Here is a 27,993-nt window from a genome sequence, read left to right on the forward strand (position 1 = left end):
ACTTTCAATGTAATGCAGAATGCAGAGCTTCAAGTGTTTGCGACACTTTAGCCAGTTCCTTTCAAATTGAAAACAGAGAGCCATTCTGAATGCAACCTGCTTGGTTCAGCCACCAATCTTGTGGCTGACATCTCTACAAACAGCAGCACAGCGTTCGCCAAAGTTGAGGAAACTTCTAGCAGAATTGCTCTTCAATGCCTAAAGTTTTAAAAGTAATGTACAAATGGTGATTTCTTTCATAAATCGCATTAAAGCATAAGATTGGTTTTCCTAGGGAGAGAAGCATGGTCATTTTTCACGAATCGAAAGCATTTGGTCCAAACAGAGCAGGGCATTTAATATATCACTATTTTATTCATGTCATTTGTAAACAGAAAAACATCCTTGGCAATGTCAGTATTTCTTCTCCTCTTGTGCCCTTTAAAAATTGTTTATAAATTAAGCCTCTCTCTGCAACTGTGAGCTCAAACTGAAGGGCAAAGGACCCTCTGAGGCAAAGAGAGGCACCTCACTTTCACACCCAAACCTCACCAGGGGCAGACTGAACCCCAAGCATTCCCATCTTTCCAGAGGCACAAAGCTTGTTCAGAAGAGTCGCTGGGAACTCTCCCAGTCTCATGTTAGACTGTTCCTCTCTCTGCTCAGTGCACGATACCCATATGGGAAAGAAATCTCCCACAAGAGACAGAGCCAAATCCATGCAACACGTACCAAAGAGGCTATAACAAGCCAGATGCCATGAGAATGTTCTGAACAGAATCACCATCTATTTACCTGCTTTCTGGTTTTCAGAGAATAGTGCCCAGTCTCCATGGAAGAGCTTTGTAATGCATAATCCAACGTAAAAGACAAGGCAGCCTTAGTGAGAACGTTTCAAGCGCAGTGTTGTCAGGATCTGTTTTCTGTTCATTGTCACTCAACACATTTAGCAATGTTTTGGAGGAAAATATAAATCACTTGCAGTAAAGTTTACTAGTGATTCTCTCAGTGAAGTCCTAAATTAATGACAAAGTTAGGTCAGGTGAATGGAGTATTATTCTAGGTGGCTTGATAAACCAGTCTCATTTGAATATCACATTACTCATATTTCCAAATATGATGTAATGCACCTCAGAATATAAAAATAAATAAATTCTAGACTGACAAAAAATCCCTTGGCTTAAATATGTTGACCTGCTTAATACCTGTATTATATACCATTGCAAATCTCCCAGTCCAGTGCTTTGGTTGTGAGGAATAGCAAATTTAAAGGAGAGCAATATCAAACAGGAAAGTGAATTGCATCTAAACAGCACCACTGAGAACATTACTGGAATATTGCCCCTATTCTTTCAACCACTTCAAAAAGGATGCAGGGAAAAGAGTGAAAAAGGTCTAGAAAACTATTGTGATTCATTCAGAATTACTCAGCAGTAATCTACAAGATAATTCAATGTCTTCGGTTTCTTCAAAAGGTAGATTTATAGAATCTTAGAACAGTTTGAGTTAGAAGAGACCTTTAGAGACTGTTTCATTCTAATCTCTCCTGCCATGGGCAGGGACACCTTCTGTTAGGACAGGTTGCCCATGGCTCCATCCATCCTAGCCCTGAGCATTTCCAGGGACAGGGCATCTACAGCTTCTCCAGGCAACCTGTACCAGTGCCTCACCACCCTTTAAGTAAAAAAAAAATCTTCCTTAAATTCAGTCTAAATCTACCCTTTTTCAGTTTTAAAACATTTCTTCTGGTCCTGCCACTACAGTAAAATATCGGTCTACACCGTTCTTGTAAGCCTCCTTTATATGTTGAAATGCTTCAATGGGCTCTCCCCAGAGCCCTCAGCCTGTCATCATAGAAGTGCTCCAGACCTCTGATCATCCTTGTGGCCTTCTTCTGGACCTGCTGCTAATGCTCCATGTATTTCTTTCTTCTTGTGATACCCCACAAAGCTCTACCTGTTGAAATATAGGAAACTTTGCTGGTAGCAGATGGATCTCCAGTTCAGCAGAAGCATAACAATCAGAACTTAAAATTTAATCTTCAGAAACTCTGATTAGAAAAAGGACATTTCTATAATTGTGTCACTAATTAACTAATTGAACAATTATAAAAGGATGTGGTAGATTGCTGAGCACCGTACTGTATTTATCTGTCCATTGCAGAAATATTATATTAAAAACTCCAGATATCCCCACACAACTATGACATTAGAAGATTGGACCACTCCCATAAATAGATGAATTTCTTGCTTCCTCTAGTTGCCAAAAGATTCACTTTGTTCCATTGTGCATACCTTAGCACATTAATTCAGGGATCAAGAGATACAATATAAACATGTTGATGGTGGGTCTTGTTCTTGCTTTGTTTTGTTTTGTTTTTATTTCAATCTCATTGTAGTCTGAAAATAGAATATTTTTTATATGTTTTAGGAGAAATTGAAGCCAAAGATTTGTTCAGAGAGGTTGTTTTTTTTCTGAAAGGGAAAGTGAATATATTGGATAGAAAATAAGCAACTTCTAGAAACGAATAGTTGCTTACATGGGCAGGTGGGGAAGGAAATGTATCTCCCTCAGCATACAAATCCCTCTGCTCACAGGAGTTGCACAGGGAAAGCAGTCACACAGAGAGGGAAAAAATGAGGGTGTTTCTATGTAACTGAACGCATTCCAGAGTCATTTGACAAGTGCCTCAGAAAAGCTTAACTTTGCTAGAGTACGGAGGATGTGTGTTTCCTAAATTACAACCTCTGGCTCATGCAGGGAACGGTTCCTGACGCAGCCCTTTGATCCATTCGGGTGCTTGAGCATACAAATAAACTTTGAAGCTGTCAGTCTTTTAAAGTTAGCCATGCAGTTACTGAGAGCTTGTCCTCATCACCCCTCTCCCCCGCTCCCCTCTACTCTCCTTGCTAAGAACATTTCATAAGAGATCGCTGTAGAGGGACTGTCTTTTAATCGGGCTCTGAACTCTCCACATAACTGTTTGCTGGATTTGATTTTGGTTTGTGTTTTCTTTTCCCTGCAGAAAATACTCCAGGGATATCAGGTACCCAGTCATCAATGAGTTGGTTGGTACTTGATGTCACTGGTCTCAGAGCTATTCACTGTGAATAATGTTTGGTCCTTTTTTATTTTAATTGCTGGAATGGCTGTGGATATAAGTTGCTCGACACAAAAGGGTGACAAATAATGATGAAAGACACTAGAGTGCTCTCATGTGTAGCTTGGACCAGAAGGAGAAAAGAGATTATTGCAGCTGAACTGGTCACATGGAATTCGCCGGACCTGCCTGCTCCCACCCCCTCCATCCCCTCGCGGGGAGCAGCGCTCTTACGAGCTAAGAAAGACACAGTTGGCACAAAAAAAAAAAAAAAAATTGATCCCATTAACAATGACCTTTAGAAATTTCAAGGACATAACGCTGCCTTTGTGAAGTGTAAACAGATGCATTGTCAAATAGTTAAAGAGCAGAATTGCTCCTGGGTCTGTCATTTACCACCTCCTCGTGCACTGGAGCTCCGAACTGGAAGGAGCCAGGAGGAAATCGCAGCAGTGTGATTATACAGTTAAAGAGACAAATACTTATGTTGGTCTTCTCAGCGATTGATATTTCTATTATATTTTTAATTAACATTTTAATCCTTTAAAATCATTTTAATCCTCGGGAAGCATGTTACAGAGTGAAATCGTTGCTATGAAAAGTGTCAAACAGATAATAGCTAAAATTAATGGTTTTGTGATATATCAAGTTTTCAAATTGTTCTTTTATTAAAGGAGCCTGACATTTTTCATTACAGCGAGCAGAGTTTCCTGAATAAAAAGTGAGCATGTACCCTATTTAACTATTTGCATGATAAAGTGCTTGTCCTGGTTCTTCTCCCGTTTGAAACAGTTGCCAGTAGCCCAGATTAATATCTTTTGTGGTGGCAGCACAGAGTGCAAAGCAAGGTGTCCTGGCCCCCTCCTTCTGCAGCCTCTGCAGAGTGTTCAGGGCTGGGCTGGGGGCTCGCTACTTCTTGACTTGGACTGTTATTGGCATTCCTGATTTAAGGCAACCTCTGAAAGGCAATAACTCATAAAAGGATAAATAACCATGTGTGTAATTGTGAAAACACTTCAGTGAGTGGCTGCTGGCTGCTGCAGACCTCATCTTTAGACCTTCCAAAATACACGTACACAATTCCTTCTTTCCTAGTCAGTCCTTCCTGTATGACATTTCTCGACTGTATACACAGCAATAGTACACACAGGAGCCTGTATGCATAAACTGCATCCCTGCCTGCTGAGAGCCATCAGTAGTTCTACATACCAACTGTAACCTACAAGAAATAGGATCAGTGTCTCAAACATGCTATAGCAAATTCTGAAATAAAACAGCTTAGCTGTCAACTTGCTTTTACCTAAAATCACTTCAGTATGTAGTTCAGTATTGCCTTTCTAAACCATGTTCTGGTCCACAGATAAGCATAGTTCTCTCAAAGTGGAAATTTTACAATGTATTCCTTGGATGTGGTTACTCTTCAGTTTTAATTCTTTTCATTTTTTCTTCTGGAAAAGTAGAGAAAAACATTTCCTGGGCTAGTAAAACAGTGTTAGAAACAAGAGAATGAGTGATCTCATTAGAAACTGCTGATTGCCAGCGGATGTGCTACTGGGTACGTGCAGGATAATACATGGGCTTTTGAAGAATATATCTTTTATGTGGGGGAGGCCTGTGTGATAAGCTGAGTGCAGTGAAACCACAAGTAAGAAGCTGCTCTCTATTTAATGTCTGGGATAACCAATGAAGACAACGTAGGAAACTGCAATGAAATGTTTCCCCATCCCCAGGCACATCTGAGTGTACAAGGATCAGTGAGGAACTTCTGAAAGCCAGGGAGAGTGCTGAGATGTTTTACCAGAAACTTACACAAATACTTCAAAGCATTGGACTGATACTCCAGAAGATGTGGTTTGTGGTCTGCCTACCACTATCTTGCTGACAGCCTCCAGACAAAGCTCATTCCAAGCCTAGACCATTCTAGCTCCAAGGGGGATTCGTGTCCCATGTCGGTTTTTGCATCCATGCTGCCTGAGCTGTGTTGGCCTCCAGCTTGATTTCTGATGATGTCAGTGTTGTTTGTTCTGACCTCAGCAGCCACATCGAGCTTGAGGTCCCTGTACAGAAATTTCTTCACCCCATTGGTGCCACACCGACCTGGTGCATGAAAACACAACCAAGCCCTGGGTGCAGGAGGAGATGGGGACTGCTTTCCCCACAGACTCCTTGGCTGGGGATTTTGGTATCCTCTATCCTCCCAAGGTCAGCACAGTGACCTTGAGGGCAGGCTGCAGGGTCTGTTTATTTTCCCAGGCTCCTTCTTGCAGTGGGAGTGGGATAGCGGTGTGGGAATGGCAAGGAGAAGGTGGCATCCTCCAGAGGGGAGCCCAGGAAGGCTTGCAGCCACGCACAGCTGTACCTCTGTTTGTGAACTGATTAAGATACTTAAATAAAGAACACCAATGAATCAGATTCAGGCCAAAAAATACAAAAGGGGATGCATCTAACATGGTGAAATACAAAACTGTTTTTGCATAGGCAGGCCTGTTATATTCCAAAATCAGGAAACAGTGATGTAATTGCTCAGAAAATAATTAAAAATCCATTTTTTCCTCAAAAAAGATTCACATGAGTAGTAAGTTCTAACTCTCGTTAATTAAATTTCACTTTTAAGAAACAGTAGTGCAAGTTCCCCTTAATCCACAACATCTGACTTAACAGGGAGAGGGGAGTTTGTTGATTCCCAGCAAAGATCTCTCACTGCAGAGACTCGCTCTTTATTTCTCTGTACAGTGAAAGAAATTCATGGGGATTGAACGCTGAGAATTAAAAAAGAAGGAAAAAAAAACTGGAAAAAAAGAAAAGAAAAGGCCGCCTGCTTTGTGTTGTTATCTCTCCCGATGCGTGCGACATGTTCCAGCGAGGAGTACAGGCGCTGAAACCCGGCACAAAAATCAACCCGGGTTTGACGACGCCGTCAGCAAACAGCGCGGCACAAAAGTCCATTGTGCTATGAGATAACCGGGGAGATGAATGGAGCGGGCTGTCACGGAGGTGATTGTGGGGCCAGCCGCCATCGGATCACCGCCTGGGCCTGAATTCCTTTATGGTTCATCAGGGCCTGTGGGTACCACAGAAAGTGTCATGATCCTTTTTTTCACCGGGGCCAGATGGTGTCCTTTCTGAGGCCTTCCTAATGCCCGGTTTTCCACATGTAAAACTCCTGGGAAAATGACCTAACTCACAGCTGCTTAGTGAGGCTTGAGCAGATCTTTAGAAAGACTTCTGTCGGAGACAAGGAGGTTGTACCACTGCAGGAGGAAGGGGGAGGCAGCCTCCACAAACCCACCGGCTGCATGCGAACGGAAATCAGCGCCCGCATGTCCAGCACCAGTGCGGGGACGGCCCTGTATCCGCGTCCTGCCCCGTGAGCAGATGGCAGAAGGGCCGGGGGAAGGCGGCGATGGGACCGACAGCACGGGGTTCCCCTGGAGCCGCCTGGCGAGGAGACACCGCGCGAGGGGCCTCCCACGGGCAGGGGGCCGGCAGGCAGCTGGGAGGCAGGACGACCCCGCTGCAGGTGTGGCGGCTGGGAGGCACCCAGCCTCCCCTCAGAAAAATAGTGCTCGGTCCCGGGACTCTTTCAGGGGTGCCAAGCTGAAAAGCTTCTGTGGTGGTGCTTATTTTCCCCAATCAAGGAGTTAGCAATAATTATCTGGATAACTTTTAGCCGCAGCCATTGACCTTTTAGCCCAAGCCGTACATCACTGCGCTGGGAGGTTTCCATTTGCCTATCTTTGTCGGAGAATTTTTGGAACCATCTGCGTGCCTCCTCTGCAGCTGAAGCGCTTTGTTTCCACTGGTGCATTTGTCTGCTCTGTCAGATAGGCTGGAGACATTTGGAGAACTGCTCCACACAACCTGCAGGTTCTCCCATGGTGTTTTTTACTACCCCGCACATAAACATCCCACTATAAATGTTCCCCATCAGCTTCAGTTCAATTGTTGTGTGACTTTTTTAATCCTGGTGTTAAGCACAGCCCTCATATCTTTTAAAGTCTAAAGAGAATGTGGAAAGCTCCAGTAGCATTTCTTCCCAAGATGGGGCCATGTGAGGAATTAAATAGAGGAATTAATAGAATTAAGTTGTTCAGGGAGGTGAGGTGGAGAGAAAGGAGGAGGTGTTCTCATAAAATAAGTTATTATTTTTCTATTCCAAACTGAACAATTTTTCTAAAACTCTTTTTGTTCTGATACTTTAAAAATAAAACTTGGTTTCAAATATTTAATTTCTGCAACAAAAACACATAAAAGTTGCTTACTCCAACGTTTTCCATTTTTAGACTTGCAGAGAACATCTCTGTGAATGTTTTTCTGTTTTTCTTTCTGGCTAAAATCTTTTCTTCTTTTTTTTTTTTTTTTTTTCATTTCAGCCAGAATCCCAGCCCTCATTATAATTTGTAAGGCAATAGCAGATCTGAGTGCAAAAGAAACACATCATTTGATCTCAGGTAGGTATTGTTCAAAGGTTTCTTTCTGTGCTTGTTAGGAATACAACTTAACTTTCTAGCAGAATATACATCCAGGGCACAAAATGATGATACAAATGAAAACAAGCAGTTTTCCAACCTCACCATCTCAACTAAAAGAATAAAAGGTGGAAGAACGACACTTGCAGTTGCTAAGAGAAGGACCATATTTCAGGGCTGTCTCGGTATGAAACTCAAATAAAAACAATCCTGAAGTGTTTGGCCATCATAATCCTGGATCATCTGCCTTTGACCCAAAAACTACTGACATCCATGAGTTTCATTTCTCTTTGGTAACTTGCAAATTATTGATTTTATCGTTTGCCTGACATTTCACAGTGTATTGCCTCACTTACAGAAATGTTCAGCATTTATGCTGTGATGTGAACTGTCATAAAGTGAGGTAACATTCCATAAAATCCTAAGGGGAAAAACACTTTGATGAGATGCAGTCCAACTTGGAAGGACTGTGGTTTTTCTCAAGCCATTCAAGGCTCACTCACCCTGAAAGCCACATTTCAGAAGGGACTAGATAATTTTAAATAGGGATTGCTGTTCTGAAAGAAAAAGGGAAGGATGAAACCTTTTCTTGTAACAGTTACTAACAGAGAATGACAAAAATTATTACTTGCTTTGCTCCATTTTCAGCAAGCAATGAGGCTCAAGAGAAGCAGACGTTTTTTACCTACTAATTCTCTTTTTTATTTTGATATGTTTTACTTGTCCAGAATGCCCCCCCAGAAATCAGGCAGAGGCATCCAGCACGTATTTAGGATCTGTGTCTTATAACAGAAGGAGCCGGAGAAAGGGAGCCAGCACTTCTCCTGCTGGGTCAGTCACACGCAGTCAGGCTTTTGCACAGAGCTAGCCTTCTGTCTCCTTCCTTTCATGGGCAGAGTAACATTTTGTCGTGACACAAAGAAATTCTTCCCTCTCTTGATCATAAAGACCCTCAGCACTAGATCCTCTTTATCAACTGCTCTTTTCTTATAGGTCTTGATATATTTTATTTACATATGAATTGATAAGTTCATCCTGCAAACTTGGAAAGCTTGTTAGTTCGCAAAAACATCAACTGTGCAAGTAGTAGTCCTTGTTGAAATTTGAAGAAAAGCGATAGCAGGGCTTTGCTTAGCTCTCCATAATCTATGTGCTATCAATTATGCACAATAGCCCTGTGCAGGGCGATAGGTGGGATGCAATTACTTAGATTTTGTTGGTGACAGAGCAAAGAAACAATCCACAATGAAATTATAGCTGCAGATGAAATCAAAGTGTTTGGTCACATTAAATTTCTTTCTGGAAAGAGAACCCCGTAAAATGTTTGGTCTTTCATTGCATGTGAAAGTGGCTGCAGCTTGAGAGTGCCTGCAGACACACTGCAGTAAGCTTTCAAAATCTCACTTTTGTACCTACACAGGTGTGTGTACTGTAACAAAATGCATTTCCTTACAGGCTCTGCTGTCATTCCCATATGCTTCTATTAGTACGGTGCAGTTGCCAGCAACTGTCTGGCTTGTTAGTGCAGTGGAAACCCAAAGAGATAAAGGACAGGGAGATTAGTTTTCTTCCCAGTCCTATCAAAATCTCACAATTTCTCTTGGCCTGATAACTGAGAAGAAGCATATGAAGTTAGTGGGCACAACCGTACTCCTTCCACATGCCACAGTTGGGCTCCTTGCACCATGTAGGTGCTCACTATAAGGGGACAAGGATGACTAATGTGTGCAAACAGCAACCACAGAAAGCCAAGAAAATCCAGTGGACACCACGTCTGTGTCAGGAGATTCCTACATTGCAGGTAGCTGAAAGCTGACAGGCTCTACCATAGGAAGAGTCACTCCATGCTGTCCTTATAATTGTTCCCTGCACAGTTGTTAATAGGCACTGTCAGAGACAGGAGCAGAAAGGACTTTTGGTCTGACTCAGTACAGTTGTTCTCTTGTTCTTACATTCTTATTTTTTTCCAGTAACAAAGTCTATTTTTATTCTTCTCCCTGGAAACATGGTCAGCATGCTGGGAATGGTTTTTCTAGGAATCCAGACATCTGTGATACAGGGACACTTCCTTCCCATCTCATTCTGCACAAGGAGAGCCTGTCAGAGGTTTGTTCCATATTTCCCAGCTCGAGACCTGGAAACTCACTATAACCAAGCAACAGTATACTTATGGGTCTTGGATGTTGTCCAGTAGGCATCAAAATGGCATTACTGTCAGCTTTAAGCAAATGTGCAAGGGTACTTGGCACAGTCTTCACTTCCGCCTCATATTTTCCTTACTGAAGGAAGGGCCTGTCTGTGTTCAGGATTGGTTGCCATTTATTTTAGGAAGTAAAAGATTGGTAAATATTGTCTGATGACACTTTTACAGGCCAGATTGTTTAATAACATGCAGAAGTTTGACGCCTATGTAAAGAGTAAAGATGACGTTCCCTACTAGAATGTGTCCATCACCAGTATCCTACACTGAGAGCTTAAAAAAGCCTTACTTATTTAATTCACAGGAATGACACCTCTTAAAATAACCTCAGTGTGTAGGATTCATTTCCTTTCTTCTGGCAAAGAAAGGGACAGAATCACTGGAAGAAAATACCAGTCTGAAAATGATGGTTAAAATCTTTCATAAACGTGTGCCTCTGTTGTGGAAATTGAGGAACATCTAATCTTTGTGTGCTGAAATCCCATTCGGTTCAAGCAAAGGACCAGGACTAAATTCTGTTTCAGTCTTATTTCCCATCTCATGTTTATGACATGTCTATCAAGAAACACCATTCATTGCTGGATTTGTCTGCTGCTCTGTTTTTTTCTCATGGGACTTGATGCTCACCTCCTCACCAGGGACTTTACAGGACATTCCAGAAGCATAACATTGTGCGTTACTACTGTGTGTTGGAAGATATGTTAGCTACGATAGGACTTCAGGTAACTGTGGCCTTATGCTGTGGCTGGTCTGCAGCAGAACCGCTTGAGATCTGCTGCCCAGAACAGTCAGTGCCACATCTCTTGCTTGAGCAGACAAGCAGGAATAAGTGGGGAAGCTGCACAGAGAGAGCTGGATGCAGAAACCACTGAGTTCAATGGCTTTCATGTGCATCTAATCTCCATAAGGATGAAGGCAATAGGTAGGCAGCACAATTCCTACCCAGTTCCAGACCTGACCTGAAGCAGAGGCCAGAGCAGCCCATGCAGCCCTGGACTCCCAAAAGTACAAATCACATTTCCTTAGTATCTGCGTTATTGCTCTCAAGCCACAGGTCTCCAGCTGCTCCCAGCATGCTAGTTTAGCATAGACACAGCACAGCAGCCCTGAGACCTTCATCTAATTTCATGTGAAATTTATAAAAAAAAAGCCTTGCAAACATTGAGAAACATCAAGAAATGCAGCCACCACAGATTCGTACCCAAACAAGTCATAGAATCTTCATAGAATCATAAAATGGCCTGGGTTGAGAGCAACCTCAGAGATCACCTAGTTTCAACCCCCCTGCTGTGGGCAAGGTCACCAACCAGACTGCTCAGAGCCACATCCAGCCTTGCCTTGAATACCAGGGATGGGGCATCCACAACCTCCCTGGGCAACCTGTTCCAGTGCCTCACCACCTTCTGAGTGAAAAACTTCCTCCCATCATCTAACTTAAATCCCTCATCTTAGTTTAAAACCATTCCCCCTTATCACATCAAGCTTCCAGACTTACTCTAAATGTACTGGAAATTGCCCTGAGACAAATCACAGAACGACATCATCTAGACCAACTATCAACTTGACCTACCGAGCCTTATCACTAAACCATGTCCCTTAGTGCCATGTCAACAAGTCTCTTAAATAGCCTGAGGGAAGGAGACTCCACTAGTTTGCTGGACAGTCCATTCCATTGCTTTAACACACTCTTAGTTTAGAAATTCTATCTAATGTCCAGCCTAAACACCCACTGATATAACATGAAGACATTTCCTCTTGTCCTATCTCAAGAAAAGAAACCTCACTGCAACCGCCCTAGTAGACAGCAATTATGTTTTCCCTCAGCATCCTCTTCTTCAGACTGAACAACTCCAATTCCCTCAGCAGCTCCTCATAAGTTTTATTTTCTAGTCCCTTAATTAGCTTTGTTGCTCTTCTCTTCACAAGCTCAAGCAATTCAGTACCCTTATAGTCAGAGGCCCAAATCTGAACACATTGCTCGAGGTGTGGTCTCACAAGTGCCCCGTATAAGGAGACAATCACTTCCCAACACCTTAGCACTGGGGGACAATCACTTCCCAACAAACACCTTAGCACTGGCTATCTCCAAACTTTGCAGAAGCTTGGAGTCAAACCCATCTTCTTGGGTATTTTTGATAACTTGTTCTGTCCCCATGTCCAAACAACCAAACTCAGTGAAGCCTACATTTCTGTGTGTACACTACCCTTCTTCTGGGTAAATCCAGCCTTCTGTGCTGGATGAGTTTTCATACTGTTGACGTAAATTAGTAACAACAACTACGAAATCAGCAAACTGCTCTGGTGGTCAACTAGTGCCAACAGCAAATCAAGCATCTGATCATGGATCTCAGACTGTTAGAGAAGAGGTTATGCACCCCTGCTAAGACTCCTGGCATGGCATTCTGCCGCAAACAAATACCCTGCTTGGCAGCTAACCTGTCCTTTTGGTATTTCACCCAAACAGAAAGCCCCTGCCTTGGTTCACAGGAATAAGCAGTTTGATTTGGAATTTCATAACATACTTACATGTCGCTCACATTCTTCCGTTGAGCTAAATTGATCTTTTTTCCTCTCATTTCCTGGGTAGATTGCATTTGGTCCATGAGTAAACACAGCGTAGCTGCCCCCTTTTCCCAGGCTTTCTAATGAGAATGTGCTGTCTGATCAGGTGCATGCACTCTGCTGTCATTTGCAGCCTGACCTGCAGGTCAGAGGTGATTTGAGCAGGCTCAGGGATGCATACAAATCACATCCTCTTGTCTGTCTGTTTTGTTGACTGGTTCTCCTCAGGGTCATGGCTATCTTAAGTAGCAGCCTGAAGGATAAAGTGCGCCCTGTCTGAGCTGTAAAACTTTGACTTTGGACCAATTGCATCTGACGTACAGCAGCATGAGGTTTGGTTTAGCCTTTGGATTCAGAACAAATCACTGGCTATCAATAGCTGATAGTGACATGCAGTTTACTGAATGTCCCCTTTTCTCTGGCAGCTGTATATTCTTCAGGAGAAACGGATGTGTTTTTAAGTTTCTAGGGTCATGTTTTAAATATTATGTTGCACGCACTCCATTAGAAAGTGTGACAAATAAATAGCTAAGGAGCACTGCTGTTTTCTAAGTTTTCTTTTGTACTCCTAAGTGGCGCACAGTAAGGGAAAAAGGAAAAGGTGTAAAATGGCATAAGACTGATCTACTCATAAAACAAAACATTTGTGGTATCAGTACACTGAATGAAAACATTGAAAGAATGATATAGAAGAGTCATGCAGAATTACGCACTCTATCCTCAAGCCTGATGTACTGCAGGGAGTTTCCAAGCAGGCGCCTTTGTGTCAGCATCATAGCCAATGCATCATGGGTGCAGGAGTAGTATCCCCTACACGCACCACCCCATAATCACACATAATCATTCAATCCAGAAATGATCAGCAAATGTTGCAGACCAGACTTGAGGTAGTCAAGCATTACAATGTCCATTAAGGGTTTTGACTTTATTTTTTGCAATGTTCATGTGACGTGACATCAGGTGCCAAATCTGCTTCCAGGAAAGCACTTGCTGGTGCATTAAACACAAGCGTACACCAAACCCAACAAAACGGGCAGTTTTTAAGGCCACCAAGCAGTCATCACAGAGTTATGGCTCTCCACTCACACCAGCCAGACTCAAAGCAGTGACCTGGAAGCAAGAGGCTCTATGTCACCCCCATGGGTTGCCCATCCTCCTGACACTTAGCTTATTAAAAGGCGACTCCAGAGCTGTGTCCTTGTGTCACAGCAACACTGTGCTAAAAATTCCACTCTGCTTTATACATAAGCAAGTGGATTTTATCCAAAAGGAAAACCTTTTTATTGGTTAAAATCCTCTTGTGGTTTCTATTTATTGCATGCCTTTTAAAAGTCACTTTACTTTTGTCAACATTTTTATCTTTCATTTTCTCAACTGCTGTCATGGCATGACTTCCAGCATTCTTCCAAATCTGTGCTGCAGAATTATACCAAGGGGGGTGCTTTGTGTTCTCATCATGTTGTGACTTGGTTTAAAAGAGAAATTAAAAAAATAATAATTTATTATTATTATTAAAGCAGCATAAGTACTGCTGTAAAATATGAATAGCCAATATGTTACATTTCTCTCTGGACAGGTTATCTAGGGCTTACAGAGTTTTCATAGAGTACACATGCAGGCCTTAGAAGGTTGAAAAGAAATAGGCCTGCCAAGCATTTTAAGCCAAATTAGATTTTTTTTCAGTGAGGAGCCACTAAAAATGTTCTCCCCTGTCATAATATAATATATTAAAATTGTAACATATATAATATATTAATATTATAATAATAGTATATAATGGTATAAAATGTAATGTGCTGTACTAAAAATGCAACATTTTCAGTTTTCTACCAAACGTGTTTGTGTTTTGGGTTAACAAAAAAATAATAATTTGCAAAATATAAACTCCTTTTTCCAGACTAGTTAGGGGAAAGTTCTCTGTAGTGCAATCTTGAACTACTGTTAAATCAAAAAAATTGTTAGTGCAGCAAGATTGGTGAAGTTGTGCCTGAGATGTCTCATCATACCTGAAGGCCAGTCCCATGATCTTTCAGGTCTTATTGAAATAAACAAAGTGTTCAACATAGTGTAGAATTTCAGCCTTAATGATATCAGATCTGTGAATTGTGAAGTGATGCTACAAGATGAGGAATTGATGGCAGCATAATAGGATGCGTTCCTTCCCCAGCAAAATTCAGTGGAGGATTGTAATAGTTCACCAGGGGAAGTAGGGTTAAAAACCTCTGACCCCTGATATCACATAAACATTGCCAAAAAAAATAAAACCCTTGATTGACAGTGAAATGCGTGACTACCTCAAGTCTGGTCAGAAATCTTTGCTGATAATTACTGGGTCGAGTGCTGTGAGAAATGGGAAAGAGGTGTATCAGCCATGTGAGCATACACATGCAGAGACCTGAGCATCTCTAATAAGAATTGATGTAGTGTGTCATTTGTAATTTAATCAACAGCATTACATCTTGATAGTAAAACGAGCATCATAAACATTTTCACAGTAAAGTAAGATTAACACACGCACTCACCAAATATCTGCTGCTTTAATGTAACGTTCCAGTTGTGACTTGAGCTGATAAATGGAAGAAATTGCAGGTTTAAGCTGACACTCGACCCAGAGCTGATTCTGTGGTGCACGGACATTTTTCCGCACATAGCACATGGAGTCAAGCTTGGATTTGAGGTGTTTGTTTTGTGAGCACAGACAGCATGACCAAAGCTCAGAACTGAGTGACAGCCTTGATCCACATGTTGTCACCATTCTTTTCCCAAATCCCTGATCTGGATGCACACCTGAATCTCTCAAAGCCAGACTCACTCCAAGCAGATCCCGTTTTTTCTCATTACCTGTTGATGAGTTTGGGAGACATCTCCTTCTCTTTGTGTTCCAAGGGCCTCCTATGCATTTGGCATCCCAGCATGCACCATGCAGAGCCTGGCATCTCCTGACACGAGAGGAGCTCCATTGGTACTGTATAAGATCTACCTAGGAGTCAGCTTAAGCTGACTTTCACTATAGACTTTCACTACAATGGAGGAGAACAGTTCCCTCTTGGGGTAATTCTAGCATTACATCTGAAAGATGTGGGATGAATGATTCTATGAAAAGTTCTTCATTATTTTTCTGTACCCACAGTGGATAAAGGCTGCCATGGTTAGGACACCTCTGTTCTATACTTCTAAAGAGAGGTGAGGTAGTAGTAGACTGTTCAGGAAACCCAATCTGCAGAAGTGGCTGTCAGGCATGGACTGTCATGTCTGTGTCAACATATTTACATATTTTTAATCAAAATTTTACTATTTCTGACTAACTGTGTCTGAATTTTCTTCCTATTTGTAGTACATTGTGAGAGCTCAAAGAATTAGCAGTAAACATACTCGTGGGAAAAAAACACATTATAACGATGAAGCAAAGGTCTCCAGTGTCTCCAGTCCCACAGTGAATATGCATGTTCAGATGTGCATAATAATTGTCATTTATATCAGTGGCAACAGGAAGGGAACAAATGGTGCATGGGCATCTGTTTTCAAATGCTTACCCAAGGTGCTAACTCACGTCCGTAGGTCACCTGAAAGTAAAATTAGTCCCTTAGGATCCAGGCCAAATGTTCAGGGAAAATATCCCATCTCAACAGCCTTTGCAGCAACTCTTAATGACTCTGATTTTAGACACCATTTATCTTTTTGTTGTTGTTGTTCACGAATGTGAAATAACCTCATACAAATACTGTTTTCAGAGCCTTCTGTCTAATTATGCATCCTACTACCACTCTGTTATGCTTTTAACCTCTATCCTCTCACCTCCTAAAGAAAAAGAAATGTATATTACAAGTTTATCTCCCAGATCCATTGGTACTGAACTCATGGCACAATCAGAAACTTTTAAGATGTATTATTTTACTTATTATTTCAAAATATCACTCAGTAGAGATTAAACAAATTAAAATATGCTTATAGAACTAAAATGAAATGAAATGAAATGAAATAATAAAATAAAATAAAATATAAATTAAAAAACCACAGATTTAGAACTGTAAGATCCAAATAAGAAAACTCAGAATCTCTGATGATTGTTAAATTGTGATATAAAAGAACTTAATGAAAATCTAATGTTTTTTGTTTTGTCCCGTAGGTCATTTTCAGGGAGGTTTTCACCTGTACCTAGAGCTTTTCGGATAATGTTGTGGAAAAACCCACATGTAATTCACAAAGTGAAAAGTGTTAATTGTTTTCACACATCTCAGTGAAAACCTCTGCTGCAATCAATGAGACCTTTGACTTTCTCAAACAGGTTTAAAAATGCCACTTCATATCAGTTTCCATCACGGTGTATTTCAGGACCGGTAGTTTAACAATTGCTCTCCATGAGAATTACTTACTTCTTTTTATTATTATTATTTGTGTGAGGAGCTCTCCAGTGTGACAGGTCCATGAGAAAGTGAACCCAGCAGAGGAGCAGGTGGTCCGCTGCCCTTATGTTATTGCCATTATGTTGCCTTTGTTAAATTACTCCATAAACCCAAGTTTCCTCATTGCTGTTTGTTAAATTTGCCCACCTCCACTCTGTGAGTACAGATAATCAGTCAAACCTTAATTGGGGTGTATTTAGATCAAAGTATGCAGGCAGCATTTGCTCCCAGTACCTGGGTTGCAAATGAGAGTCACATGAGTGGCTTGCTCTATTGGACGTGCTTTTTGTTTAACCATGATCATTGGTGGCAGGCGGCTTTTTGTGCAAGTGAAAAAGCCTTTAGAATTCCTCTAATTCTGACAAAGAAACTGCCTTTGGGAGGAGAAATTGAGTATTGCCTTCTTGCATCTGAATAGTCTTTCAGCTCTATATTCACAGCAATATACTTAATATCCACAGACAAGAAACAGAAGGTTTGGACCCACATGTACTTCTATTTGACCAATTCCTAGCTTCTAGAAACTCCTGGAAGCTTGTCTTTTTTACCAGTTAAGAGACATATGTGAGTGTGTCAGTGTAGGCAGGGGTTTCTCTTACAGCAAAAACAGTTTGTAGCAAAAAAACACGGAACGCTATGTGTTGTCTTTTTTTATTATTATTATTTAATAATGAATAAATCAAAACAAGGCTTGGGTAGGGATGAGTGAAACACTGACATTTCACTGCTCCCCTGAAAAGGATACAAAAAATATTTACAGAAAAATTTCCATTTTTTACCTTATTTGTGATCTAATTGGTGGTCTAATCAGTTATTTTCAGATGGGTAAAATTATCTTTCACTTCTGATGCAGAAAGTTTCTGCCAACAGCTCCTGCTGCTTCCAGCTCGTTTGGCAGCACTGTTTGATGGCATTTACTGTCCTGGCTCTTATTTATCCACACCACGGCCACACCTACAGACCCCTGCTGAAGTTAGAGTCCTGTTTTGCTCACAGCTGCAGAGAATAAGAGATGCCGGCCTCTGAAGAGCTTGCAGTTTGACCTAGACAGCGAGACACACCATACTCTAAATGCTGAACTCACCAGCACGTGCAAAAGAGCTACAATTAGCTTTTAGCACAAATGATGCTTGGGCTTCTCTTGAGCCAAGCAGACATGTAGAAGATAAAATTTAAGGCATTTTGAGCAGCTCCTCTCAGTTCAAAGCAAGCAGGACATATGCAAATCTGATGACAAATCTTCCAGGGCAGAAGGTTAGGTTGTGTGACCAGGCCATTGGCCGGTACAGAGGGAAAGCTGTTGTTATGGACAGAAAGTTGACCTGCTCTTTGGATTTCTCTACATTTGAATGCTTTGTTAACAAAGCACAGATTTAGTATGTTTAAAGAGCCAATGCGAAGAAAATACTGTAAAGTAGGTCTGTTTTCCACAAAATTCCTCACAGATCTTATTCTAAAGAAACTTTGCAAAGAGTAAAGGCCACTTTTGAAGCTGCATAAAGGCCACTTTTGTCAGTGAAATAACTTGCTGGACTTTTTCCCCCCAGATTTGTATAGAGCACTGGTTCACATCAAGGTCTGAAAAAAAATTAGTTTTGATTGTATATACATACATACAAAAGGGTAAACAGTTTGAATAAAGCCTTTTGTACTGGATTAGTGTCTTAGCTCTTTAACCCAAGCTGCAGGTTTGGGATGTTTTTGTTCAGTTAGGTTTTTGGTGCTGACCAAACTGGGTGTGTTTGAGTTTCATTCCTCACCCTTTTGAGGTCTGTAGGACTGATTTCTTGCATTCAACACCAGCAGTACTGTAAGTGCCTGATGCTTTATTCTCTAAGCTATTCATCCTTTCAACCTTTGGCTTTTTTTCCTTAATCCATCTACCTTACTGAGTTTTCAAGTCAAGTAAAATGTTAAACATGTGCTCCATGCGAGAGCTAGACAGAAATAACAGAGTACGTGCCAGGAATTTCTGGCTATCTTGTCTATTTGTTCTTTGTGTCTGTGTGTACAAATATACATTGTACATATGTGTACGTGCATGTGGGTACGTGTTTGCACCATAAAGGATGAGTCTACCAGGAGACAAAAGTCGTGCAAAGCACATAAACCTAATGATCTTACATAGAGGAAGACAAAATAAATACATTTTAGCAACTTTAATATCAAAACAAGTAATTGCTCTCCATCACAAATATTTTTATGGAGAATTCAAATGCTTAATGCTGCTTGTCTGAAGCCTTGATGACTTTTTTTTTTTTTTTGGCTGCAGGGGACAAGAGGCTTACACACATGCCACCACTTCAAAGATTTGCCTTCTATTAATTTTTTACTTAAGCTTCAGAGTGTTAAATTGTTCAATTTAAGCCATGAATACATTTTATAAGATCATCCTAGCCCACTATTTTTCCCAAAATAGAGAAGTTTGGGATATTTGGCAGTTTCACCTCCTCACCAACTCTGTGCAAAATATATCTGAATAATCTCTTTGAACCTCAGCAGCTTGCAACATAGAGAACCACAAGTTCAAGCCTTAGACTTTCCTTAACGATGGAAATAGACTGTTCTAAAAATAAGTGCTGAATTTGATGATTTAGATAAAAAAAAACCAGCACATCATAAACAGGAATGTGTTGTAACTTTTCCAATTGGAAATTAAAAATAATGGGCTGTTTTCCGTTTCCTTGAGGGGCTTTCACAAGCTGAATCGATATAATGAAATTTTCTAGTCAGCAAAATAAATCAAGAGCCTTTTACTGTTTTTATCATGTGAGATTCCCAGAGGGGTGAGGGAGAAGAGCAGATGAGATCTCACAGCATTATGCAACTGCTCTACAACAGTTGTGGATCTGGAACTGTCACCCCACTGCATGCTGCTCCTGCAAAGTTGATGCAATGGAAACTTGCACTTGCCAACAGCAAGAGGCAATACTTTTAAATCAGCCTTTTAATCACTACAAAGGAAAAAATGTGATTCATCAGTCTCCTGAGCTCTCCCCAAAACTCTAAAACTCATGCATTCATGAAGGTGGGAGCCAGGAGAACAATAGCTGCCTGAAGTGCACAACTTAGCCAACAGATAACGTGTTTCACATTAAAGCTGCAGTGGGAGATGCCAGAACCTTGACCCCTGCCATGGAGCCCTTGCTCCTTGCCACCACCATAGACCTGGGGTCTATGTGCCCACAAATGCCATTTGACCTGAAGGTTTGGTCACACGTCAATATGAAACCAGCCCTGCCCACAATTTTACATCGTTTTACAGAAATGGTCGTATTTGTGCTTTTGGAATTAGCACTATTTTAGATGCTTTTACCATCTGGTGAAAGAAGGCACATGGGTAGATATTAAAGAGCAGAATTTCCAACGCAGTGTAAAGATGCGTTATTGCTAGCTCCACAGCAACAGCTCCCATTTCATAGGGGATTTTGTGCTGCTTTCAGTGAGATATTTGTCTGAAGTCAAAGGCAGCCTAAGTCAAAAAAATTCTACTTCTAGAGTTGCTCCAACTCATTCCAGCCCCCCTCCCCTTGCTCTTGGCTGCCAGCTCTGTTCCTAAGGCAGTGTCAGCTGCCCTGGGGAAAAGATCTTTGGGATGATGGCCATAAACAGGTCACTGCAAACATACGGAAGCCTGTGCTCTGCCTGCTGAACCAAAGGATTAGGGTGTGGAAGAAGAGGTTAGAACTGTGCAGACTGCTGTGCTATTCTTCCTATGAACAGTTACATCTGGTGCTTTCAGGCCTGTCCAGCTGGCAGGGACTGTGGGACAGTAGTGCTTCAGACCTGGAGTGACTGGCAGCAGGCACAGGGCTTGAGGAGATTCCGTGCCCACTTCACTGGAGATGTTTCAACACCATCTCACAACAAACGGCATGGTGCCCTGTCGTGCAGCGAGGGCCTTAGCCAGGCTGCTTGGAAGCTTGCCACTTCAGATGGCTGCCTCAGAGCAGGCCACTTCAGAGCAGTTGTCGTGGAGAGATGTGCTGCCATCAAGAAAGTGCTATTACTCCTGCAAATAAGAGTAGATGATATATAGAAGACTATCAATGGGCTTGGAATCTTGGATTCCCACTAGCTAATGCTACCCAAGGAAATTATACAATTCAGATGAAAATACACTGACACTGAAATCTGATTATCAGAACCATTAAATTGCTAGAAGGATCCTTGGCACAGCTGCAACCCAGGACAACTAGTGCTCTCCCAAGCCATTCCTGGACGCGTGACAGAAGTTAGTGTTGTCCAGAGGCCATTCCCATTAGCAACCTGTGTATATATGGACTCAGTCTGTTTCATGCCAGTTGGCCTCTGGGCCAGAAAACAGTCATGGGCATAATTAATTTGCCCATAGAGAGGTAGCCAAAGTGCACTGAAGTTATTAATATGTGTATTCTGTGTTCCCAGCACCAGAATTTGGATTGCGTGAGCAGGTAAGGGTATATATTCATCATGTTGTAAGGCTCATCATATATGATTCATGGATACAAAGATATTTCAGTAGTCTAGAAATCACTTATGACATTAGGAAAATGACTAATGTCAAAGCCAGCCAAAGAACTACCTAACTGAGTAGCCTACCCAACAGTAGCTAGGATGAAATGGCCAGAGAGTAGCATGAAAACCAGTATACTCTCCTTACTACTAGTCATCAGCAGTCCAGATATTTCTTAAGATAGACAAATACTGCATTGTTTACTGCAGTGGAAAAAGGGCATATATTTATGAGCAAAGTAGTATTGGTTGCCATCTAACTCTTCTAGAACAGCTAGGTTGTGTTCTGCTTTTTTAAGGCTTTCCTGAAAAGGGAAAGGGTCTCTGGGTGTATATTTGGTACATTTCAGAGCAACAATGCAACGTGCACTAGGAAGATGGAGGAAGGATATTTAGCCTGCAGGCTACTAAAAAATATGTGCTCCCCTTGATAGTTGCTGTGTGCTGGTTTGCACACAAGTTGAAAGGATGAAGGGAGAGCTGGTCACCTCCTACTCCTTTTCCCACTCAACAGCTTGTTCAGCCAAATGCTGTGCACAGCAACGCAGAGGGCTTCTAGGAAAGAATGAGGAATGCATTTTGATTATAAGTTTCAATAAATAGACACGTGGTTAATGTGTGAGGTACTGGTCATTTTGTGATGCTGTAAGGTGCTCTGTCCAGGTGGAGCTCCTACATGACTGGAGTTTTGCTCCATATTTGGATTTTATGGCAGTGAGACTGGATATTTTAAGGAATTACTCGAGAAGTACACCATGAATATAAATCCAATGTCAATTAATGCTGTTTTAAATATTGACAGTAGGGAGAAATAGTGAGCATTATATGTCAGCACAGTAAGAGAAGATCTTTTAAAAACCTACAAATAAGCAATGTACAGATAAGTTTGTGCCTTCAAGACCATATGAAGTAATGCAGGAGGGAAGCTAATGGATGTTACCTACTCAGAGGACAGTGAAAGGGTTTATCTCCATCTGCACGGAAGCATCTCAGGACTCTCCTTCTTGACACCTTCCAGGAATACTGGGTGAGGTGTGTCCCAAAATGTAGTGGAGCAACAGCCTGGAAACAGTACTGAACCCAAAGGCTCTGCCACCTACCTGAAAGCCACCAGGACTGTCTATCACCCAGCCATCCCTAGGAAACCTCTCTAATCCTTACCTGTCCCTTTCTCTCCCTTTTATTCTGTTTCAGACTATGTCCTTTTATATGTTTGTCATTTCACCCTTCACTTGGGATGTGTGTGAGCTCTCTGAACACGTCCTCTCCACCCTGGATCCCTTTTCCCTGTGTTGCAAACCAGGTCCTGTGAGCACTCCAGTCCACAGTCACTGCAAATTGTCAGCAGCTGTACTAAAACCCAAATAGGCTTGCCCCTAAATTTTAGCTTTTCCATGCAACACTGATTAAGCTGTGATTTTTCATACATACAGGGATGCTTTCCTCAGCTCCAGTGAGCTTGACTAGAGTAAGCTGTAACAGCAGCGTCAAAAACTCCCCCGTTTTTGAGCTGTCACAATAAAGAAATGAATTTGGAGGAGTGAAAGGGGAAAGAGTGGCTATGGCATCTTTCAGGTGCTCAAAAAAATACCTCGTTTAGTTAAAGCTGGCTAAAGAGAAGCAGGCTAGTCATTGGATGCACATTTCTGCAATCTGACCTTCCATAGAAGGATGTTACAGTACAACATTTCCCCAGGAGAAGGAAGGATTCTGCAGAGAGGCAATAAGAAACAAAGACAATTTGCCTTGCTGCTGCTTGCCAGTGCCTCTCTCTGCTGTGGGAACAGGAGTCAGGGGCATACCAGGTCAGGACAAGCTCTTTAACTTCAGTTCTCACTTTCTTGCAAGCACAGGTCAGTGTAAGATGCAGAGTAAAATAGCCTGCATCCTGAGGGAAGCACCTTAAATTCTCCTTTCAAGGCTCTGTGCTGCAAGACTTGGACGATTTAGCTCCTTGTGACCACGTATTGGCTCAGGGCTGAAAGCACTGATGAAACAGTCAGGAAAATGGTTCTGGTCTTTTTATCAGATGCCATCGTAGGCAATGTTGTCGTTAAGTATTCTTTAGTAAGGTGCTGGAACAGGTTGCCCAAAGAGGTGGTGGAAGCCCTGTCCCTGAAGGCATTCAGGGTGAGGCTGGATGGGGTGCTGAACAACTTGATCTATCTGCAGGTATCTCTGTTCATTGCAGGGGAAATTGACTGAATGAGCTGCACTTCCAAATCAAACAATTCTATGATTCTTAAACCATCTGCCTTGTGACTCTCACAGTATTCCTGGCTTCCCATCACTACTGATTAGTGCTGGATTCACTGGGCAGGGGTGGGACCAGCAGCTGCCACCCTTATAGTACAGCCTGCTAGAATGGTGCTTTTGTGGTGTGATTGCTTTTTTACCTGAACATCTCCTCTTTTCCCTGTAAAGTCTATCACACAATTAAATAAATATATTATTTCACCATTGTGGCATTTATTTCTGCCCTTTCCTGAAATGTATTCCATATTTAGCAGAAATTATGCCTTTCGTTACTGCATTTACACATTCCTGTGCCAACCAGCTCATAGTGTGCCGTAAGGAGCTGCTGGACATCCATATCTCTCCCTGTTTGGTATGGGGCATTTCAGAAAAACATAATTTAAACCTAAAGCAATGTCAATTGCAGAGCAGTTCTGAGGTACCATCTTCAATATCAGCCTTTTGATTTTCTGCCTTAGTTTTTCTTACCTGCAAATAAGGTTAATATTTAACTCAGCTATCCTATTCAGTTTAATTGGTTGATAGTTTTAGCTTAGGAAGTCAAATGCTATGTGCATTTTAGTTAACACTGCTTACCATTAATTTAGCTGCTACTTTAATGAGTGGCCCTAAGCTTTTTCTTAGAGCCATATCTCTAGCCAGAGCTCTACTGATCATCTCTGCGGGATGTTCACCCCACGGTTCCCATTGGGCTGGGGAAATCCCACAGCATTGCCATTGAGGACGGTGCCTAAATATGCTAAGAGCACCAGCATCAGCACCCGGAGCTTGTTCCCATGCCAACTCAAATAAGTCCTGTGTAAAACAAGATGAATGGAAGCCACAAAGCAGAGAAAGTTTCTTTCTGTTCTATCCCTGGTGCCAGTTAGCACAGGGACTTCAGCATAATATTATTATTACATTTTTTACAGTAAGAATTATAATTGAAATTTGTTATGTATGAGGATAACTAAAACTCGATCATTTCACACTCTTCAGTCCATGCCTGAGGACATTTTGGGGTAAATAGATTGCTTGGAAACAGCCAGTGACTACAGCTAAAATTACATTTTACCAACTGAGCTGAATGGCTTTTTAATTACAGCACTGATGTCCACATGCTGTCACCACCATCTAATACTAAGATGGTATTGATTTGATTTTTAACTTTGATGCACCCACCAGGGGAAAAAATGCAAAGTAGGATTTTTTTTCCTGAAATCCTTTTTCCCAAGTAGTAAAGAACTCCCAGTCTAAACTGATGGGTTATTTTTTTTTGTCTCCTTTGTTACTTCTTTGTGAATGTATTTGCCTTGAGTAATTTTAGTGTCCATCTTGAAAATGTTCAGTTGTCCACAAAGAATTTTTGAAATAAAAAATATAACTAAAAGCTACTGATGAACCTCAGAAACAATGAAATATGTGCAGTACATACAAGTGTTGTATAAATAACTGAAAGAGCTACCACGTAAATGTATCAGAAAGCCACAGAGATCTGCGTAGTCACAAACTCCAGTGACAATGCAGTCAGCCTTACTATTAACTTATTTCAAAAGCAGCTGGAAATGCTTTCAAACAAAGATTCAAGTGTTTCTGGTGGAGATGGACAAGAATGTCATTCCAATGCTGTCAAAGAGAGAACTGAAAGGTGAGTGAACTGTTCCTTCCAAATGACTGGAACTCTCCAAATGAGAATGTGTCTACTTATATTTAAGGATAAATTTTGTACCCATAGCGGGGTCTGGCTGTGAGTAAAACGCTTCTCAGGGTGAAGTCATCTGGTCCTTTTCTTCTTCGTCTAGGAAAAAGTTGCAAAACCTTTCAGGGGAAACTATCCCTCAGTCTACTACACACCCAACCACCTTCAGTTTGTCTAAAGAAGGTAATTTCATATCTGCATGAGCATTTTGGGTAACATTGTTCTAGTCAATAGATAGGTGGGTGTTTTACAACTGAGGAGAGAGAACTTAGTCCTAAGCCTATATAATTTCATATGCTTCTAACTGCTGACTCCTGTAGGTTTGGGTATGGAAACTGTTAGGTCATGGCCTGAATCAGTGATTGAGCACCAGGTGAAGGGGCATAGCCAGCCACAGGAGCACAAGTGGAAGCAATTCACCTGTGTGACCAGAAAAGGTGGACCCTCACTAACCTCATTTAAGTGCTAGCAGGCACAAGGGAAGCTTCTTTACTTGGAGGTTGTCTCCTTGGGAGTGCTCAGCAAGCCCTGATCATAGGAAAAGAGTGATTCCCACTTTATTCTAGGATTTTGACAGCTACCTTTCTTGGCTGATCTGAAACTGATTTAAAGTAGTTATATCTGTTGCTGCCTACCTTTGCAGGTTGGAATTAAGTTTGCATGAATGCTATGGAAAGGTAATACGTGTACTGTACAGGTGGGACAGCAGTCTGTATGAGTATTCCCAAACCTCAGAGCTGGGAATACATCTGATATCAGCAATACCTGAGCTAACAATAGAAGATAAAATAAAAGTGCACCTGCTGCATAGCCATAAAGGCAGAGGTCTGTGCTAGATTAATAAACAGCTTTTCAATGAACACAGAACTATAATTCACTTCAGGGGCTCTGATCTTTGATGAGTTTATGAATGAAAACAAAGCGCAGTGAATGAATTATGAGCATGATTCACTCAGCTGTCTTATACATTTTTATGGCCTTTCAGTGCCTTCATTTGCCAGGAGGATGGGATGCTGGGCCAGGAGCCACTTGCTTGAATTCTGGCTCAGTCAAAGACTCCTAGTGTATCCTTGGGAAAATGACATTAGTGTGTTCCATATCTCTCCTTCCCATTTGTAAAACAAGGGTGATAATTCTGTGACATTTCTATGCAGATCATATAGATGTTGAATTCAGTAATGAAAAATCTTGAATTGTCAACAGAAGCCACATAATAGGTGGGTTCATCTTGGTATTACTGGCAGACTAAGGACAGACTCACTCAGGGCCACAAGTAGGGCAGCCACATCACGTGCCTGCTTCTCCATTGCACTGAGCAATGTTGGAGGGTGCAGCCCACCTTCTGCAAGAGCTGAAACGCTACTTGGCACCCCAGTGCTACGTGGGAAAGCAGATGCCTGGTTCCTCTCAATTTCTATATTGCTTTTTTTTTTAAGGAAAATTCCTCATTTTTAAATTCTTCATTTTTTTTAATCTTACCTTTGTGCCACTTCTCAAAATTTTCTTGAAATCTAGTGCAAATGGCATTGCTGCAGGTACTTTTTCCAATTTAATGTTTCATCCAAATCTACTTGTACCCAAAACTTAAAGACAAGATTTTTATTTTCTCTTAGCTTTCCAAGGCCTATTGCTCTGTATTTCCCCTGTGATCAGTGGAAATAATCTCATTTACTCTGGCTAATACATATCTATATATGTGTGTTATTTTCAACCCAGAAAGCTTTGTAATTAATCAAGTAAATATGTAAATAGAGGTGAAAGAATAGGGAGAAATGAGAAAATCCAAATGGCTCTGTCAACTCATTTTAACACTCACCCTTATGGACCTCAAGAAGGTTTGGCAGAGGCAGGAAACAAAAAACAAAACAAACAAACAAAAAAGAATAAATATTTTGGATTTTTATGGCAAAAAACCAGCATGTTTTTGGGGAGTTTTCTGTCACATCCTACAAGGACTAAATGAGGACTAGCTCTTCATGAAAACCCAAATCAGATCTGAAACTGTGCAGATGATGCAATGTGTGACAATAGCATGAGGTATTTACCATGCTGCTCAAGAAAAGCACTGCGTAGGCAAGCACAGTATGCCTTGGGATGTTTTTGTTTGCACTGGGGCTGAAGTCGAGAGTGTAAGGGAGTGGGTAACCCATTCCCTGAAATCTTTCCTATTGTGTTGCTTTTTAAAGTTGAGTTTTGCTCCAGGCTGACTGATCTTGCAAACCCAGCTCTGTTTGAGATAGCTGATTTTATAATGGATATTAACGAAAATTTCACCCTGTAGAAATCACACTAAATTCCATTACTTCTGTTAGGACTATTACCAGTGCTTCATGCATATTATTTCATAACGTGTATGTATAAAACTACATTAAAATGACCTCCTAGTATGGTTTGAGAACTCTGCTGCCTTTTAGAGTGCAGGCAAAATGAAGGGAAAATATGGGATATGTGCATATATGCAGCTTCTTAAGGGTTAATGAACAATGAGGAATTTGTGTATAGCTCATTAATTGTTATATTGCAACCCTTTATCTAAATTGTTAGTGGCCTGCTTAGTCAATTGAAACATATTACTTTGATATTAAAGCTGCAATCAAAATCTTTATTCTTGTGCATGTTCTACTTGAGAATACAAATCCTTCAGAATAGGGCAGTCAGAATTATCTTGGAAAGTATTACAATTCAATAAACCATATGCTCAAAAATACAGACATCGTGTTCAGCTAGATATTCTGTGCTTTAACACAGTGGTTCTGGGTTTTCCATCTAAGTGCACCACTGTGAAATACTGTATGGAAAAGACCGTCAGGGTCTGAATTCAGATGCTGGCCTTTTGTTCAACGAAGATTGCT

This window comes from Cyrtonyx montezumae, unplaced genomic scaffold (assembly GCF_038088225.1).
Source record: "Cyrtonyx montezumae isolate F1298 unplaced genomic scaffold, pur_monq_1.0 scaffold_13, whole genome shotgun sequence".
In the NCBI taxonomy this organism is placed as follows: Eukaryota; Metazoa; Chordata; class Aves; order Galliformes; family Odontophoridae; genus Cyrtonyx; species Cyrtonyx montezumae.